The sequence below is a fragment of the Pinus tabuliformis genome, chromosome 1_2 (assembly GCF_031772625.1).
Source record: "Pinus tabuliformis cultivar Carrire ecotype Pingquan chromosome 1_2, CPIR1, whole genome shotgun sequence".
NCBI lineage: Eukaryota > Viridiplantae > Streptophyta > Pinopsida > Pinales > Pinaceae > Pinus > Pinus tabuliformis.
Genome location: NC_142298.1, coordinates 753,726,041 through 753,730,644, shown reverse-complemented (window position 1 = coordinate 753,730,644; position 4,604 = coordinate 753,726,041).

The following is a 4,604-nucleotide window of genomic DNA, read 5'->3' as shown; positions in this document are numbered from 1 at the left end:
GTCAACACGTTTAATTCTGACAGTCGCACCAATCAACATGATTTTCTCTAAAACAGTCATGACGTACCCCTTTGTGGTGCTTGTTGTTAGTTAGGCAATCACACTGATCCCTGTAGGTGAAGATCAGGGTTTCTCCTAGATAAGAACCAATGTGTTTTTCCCTCTTAATTTACTCTTAGCCTGTTTTGCTTGTGTTCTCCCTGACTGGAAAGCTTCATTAGCTTGGTTTGTGTGCTTGCTTGGTTTTCCTTTTCCTTACTTGATTTTTGAGTCTTTGGATGGTTTGTGGCTTTAGGGAATCTAGGTCATCGTCCATTCCGCTGTTAGTGTGCTCAACAAGTCAAGTTGTTGGTTAGCTGCTCCATGCATTTTGTTTTTTAGTCCTTTTATCACTTTGATTTAAATTAAAAAAGTTTGAAAAGTTTCGTTTGTTCTTCTCTTGATTTTTTAGGGCATAGATTACATTTCTCATCTTGTTTTTGGTTGAGCCTTTGCGTCATTAGTTTGGAAAGAATTCTCTTTTTGTGCTTTGTATTTGATTGATGTTTATGTGAAAAATTCTTATCATTCCATTGAAAATACTTCTAGTTTGCGGAATCAATATGCTACATTAGCTAGCATCATTGAAAACTAGAGTTGCATAATCATTTTAATTCAAAAAGAAATGAATTCTCTTTATTGTTGAAAGGACTACTTGAAGTGCATTTGATAGGAAAGATAGGAAGTGGAAAGAACTTTCACTATTTTGTTTTCAAAAGTGAAGTAGTGAAAAAGTCACTTTGCTTTCAGTTTCTTGTTTGTTGCATTGATTGGTTTCTCTACTCTCATTAGTGTAGACATTCATCGAATTGAAAGGTTTTTGTCTCATTTAGCTGCATATAGGAGGTTTTTCGAGTCACATCGATAAGGCTTGAAAATTGAGACATAATTTCAAGATAAACTTTAAAATGTATTCAATTAACGTAAGGCACATTTGAAACTTAACACTCACATTTTAAGGGTCTAGGCTAGAGATGTGTTCTAGCGTCTTTAGACCTAGTGGTTGTCATTCGCTTCGGCACTAGACAGCACTAGTACAAACTTGTGCTCCCCATACCATCGCGTATATAAAGGGAGACCCCACTAGGTTTGCAATCCTTTACCCATTGGAAGCCAAGTCTGCCACCTTGTAAACATGATACACCAAGCACAACATTCAGGGAGATTGCCTGCCCGTACTTCTCGGTTCGCCATGAGGTATTCTACAGTTCACAGTTACCTAGTAATCCTTTTTGCCTAGATTATCCTGAGCAGTCATTTTGATCTTTTTGACTCCCCAAATATAAAGATCACCGAGTGTTTGTCCTTTCGAGCTTGTTTCAAACTGAAAGTGATAGAGTCATCTTTTCCTTTTCCTCAACTCTTAAAACATGAAAAAGCACCAGTTTGTTTCAGTGTCTTAAAATTTTTTTGCCCACGATCACATAACATTCCTGTTAGTATTTTTCAAGACCACATCGTGAGTATACCTTTAAATACACTTTAAAAACCCTGAAATTAATCTCTCTTTCCTTGTTGTTTGAGACAAAGTCATCGTGGTTGAACCATCAGGTTCACCCAGTTCCTCTTCCTCTCCTCCATCTGAAAGATCATCTGAGGAGCCTCTCCCTGAACTTCCGTAGTCACTTGAGGATCAAGGTGTTGAACTTGGAATTGTTCTGAGTATTCAACCTTTGTCATCACGTCCTCCTCCCTCAGATACTGGGTCACCTTATGAATTTGGCTCAGAATCTCCGGATAATCCTATCCAGACTCCTGAGAGTCCGCCGACTTTTGAAGGTTAGCTAGGACTGGTTGTTTATCCCCTGAATCCTTTGTTCGATCCTATTGTGATATCATCGCAGCATCCATACAGTCCGTACGATCGGCCAGGTATTCCTTTGGAATTATCATCTTGAACATCTTTGGCTGTCCGTCATCATTTGTTTCCACCCATTGAATCAGAAGGTCAGATCCCAGTCTCCTCTCTAGGTAACTCGAAGGTGTCTACTACACACACTCCTTACACTGTCGATGAGCAGGGATACCCATTCCCCCCTAAAGGTTTCCCTTACATGGGAAGCATTCTGACTAGTGTTTATCCTGAGTTACCTCATGATTACGTTTCATTAGCTCAGTTGGTGACAGGCACCCCTAGTGCCTCGTCATTATATCACAACCCTATCTAGTCGTCTGGCACTATGCCTACCTTAGGTTTGTTTGTTTAGAACCCGACCTCTCAGCCAATGGTGAATTTTTTAGTCACTTTAGTTCCAGTGCAATCCACCGTTCCGAATCCGCTGTGTTGTCGGTCCAAGTCACTCATTTGATTCAATTGATGATTTCAAGTCAAGTCTCTGTCCGTTCTTCGATCCCTTCGGTAAGTGGACAGGGCATGCCACTGCCTGGGGGGAAGACTCCGAATGTTTCTATGATGTCTGGGATAGCCAATGTGAGTGGCTCACAAGATCATATGGTCAAAATGAACAAGCCCTCTTCCGGTGCTATTCTGAACCCTTCTGGTCCTATTTGGATCAAGTAATGTCCAGTACCAACAACCAAACCCTGTTGGTCCTCCTGGGTAAAGTAACGTCCAGTATCAACAACTTTATGTGTCTCAGGTTCAATACCAACCTCCTTATGTTCCGCATGGTTCACAAGCCATGGTCCATCTGCCTTATTTCCCTCAAGCTGGACCTTATGCTTAGCTTGGTCCGTCCGCTGTACTTGGTGGATATGGCCAGATCCAGTTTGGCAACTATCAGGGAATTGCCCAAGTACCCTTGTAGCAACAAGGACTATTTTTGCAGTAGCAAGGGAAACCTTCGTAGCAGTAAGGGCCATCCTTGCAGCAACAAGGACAATTGCAACAACCGCAGGGGAAACCCTTGCAACAGTCACAACAAACCTTGCAGCCGCAGATGCAATATGCTCCTCAACCCTCCCAGCCTATGTCATTGCATGGTCAACCTTTGTAGCCACAAGGACAACCTTTACAGCCACAAGGTCAACCCTTGCAGCATCAAGGTCAACCCGGACAGCATCAACCCTTATACTCATATCAATAGGGTCAACCTTTGCAAGGGCAAGGTCAAGGTCAAGTATTGCAGTAGTAGGCCCAAAATCCTTATGCCCAAGGGAAACAAGTTCAAAATCCTTATGTCCAAGGGAAGTAGGTGCAAAATCCTTATGTCCAAGGGTTACAGGGGCAAAATCCTTATGTCCACTTAGGTTCTTTTTGTTTCTTCAGATTCTAATGAGCTTGGGGGAAATCCTCTTGTTCTATCAAGATAGGAGGAAAATCCTCTCATTCTCGTAACTCAAGGGGATAATACTCCCGTTCTTACAGTACCCCCTCCAAGTAGTTTGGTCACTTCCTTTGATTGGAATCGACTATCAGGATGTCGTCTTCCTTCTTATGTGCCTTTCCAGATCATCGTATAGGTTTGTAATATGATTGTATCTAGCACTATTATAGATGAAGGTCCATATTTGAGTATCCTTTCCTCCACTTCTTGGCAAGCGCTCGGTTTGCTTCCGCTTGTGCTTGTTACCCAGAATCTATTGGCTTTTAACAAAGGAACCAGTCAACCATTAGGGATCCTTCCTCAGTTTCCTATTACTTTGGGAGGAAAAATTGTTTATCTCAATGTGATGGTAGTCCCAAACCCTTTAGATTACAATTTACTTCTTGGGTGTGACTATGTTTATGACATGGGAGCTATTGTTTCAATACTTTTTCAAGTGATGTGTTTCTCGCATGAAGGCAAAATTATCACCATTGACCAACTTTCATTTCCCGGTCCAAATATGGCTTCTAGTCAACCAACTTCCCTAAATGGTCCTTTTGTCCCAATGGTATATTCCCCGCCACAGGTCAATTATGTGGCAAACTATTCCATGCCTACATCAACTGACGATAAATTCCGTGATGTTGTACATTATGTACACGGGGCATTGGAACAAGATCTCTCTAATGGATTCCTTGCTATGGATCCCTTCCAGAGTATTGTTCTCCCATCTGATTAGAACCTCTTGGAAGTCATGACCTCTTATGGGTTGTGAACAAGGAATACGAGGAAGTTCTTTTATTGTGTCAACCTCATTAAAAAAATGAAACAGGTCCATGAGGATAGTTCCTTGTCTTGTGTCAACCTCGTTAAAAAATGAAACAAGGCGTATGAGCATAGTTCCTTTTCTTGTGTCAAGCTCATTAAAAAATGAAACAAGGAATCTGAGCAGAGTTCCTTGTCTTGTGTCAAGATCATTAAAAAATGAAACAAGGTCCCCTGGAGAAAATTTCCAAGTCGAGTCTTTCACTTGATCTCGTAAAATCCCAGTTGAGTCTTTCACTTGATCTCATAAAATAACCTTCATTCCATCCACCTGATAGCCATGGATAGTCTACTTAGGTGAAGGTAATGAAGCTTGGGGGGCATGCACCTAGTGGTAAAGTTAATTTTCCCTATAGGTTATGTGAAGGGAATCACCCCATTCACCTTTGTCCCTATCTGGACGAAGCCAGGAAGGTGTTGGATAACCGTCCTACTTCATCGCAGCGACTTCCATCTACTTACAGGAGGCTC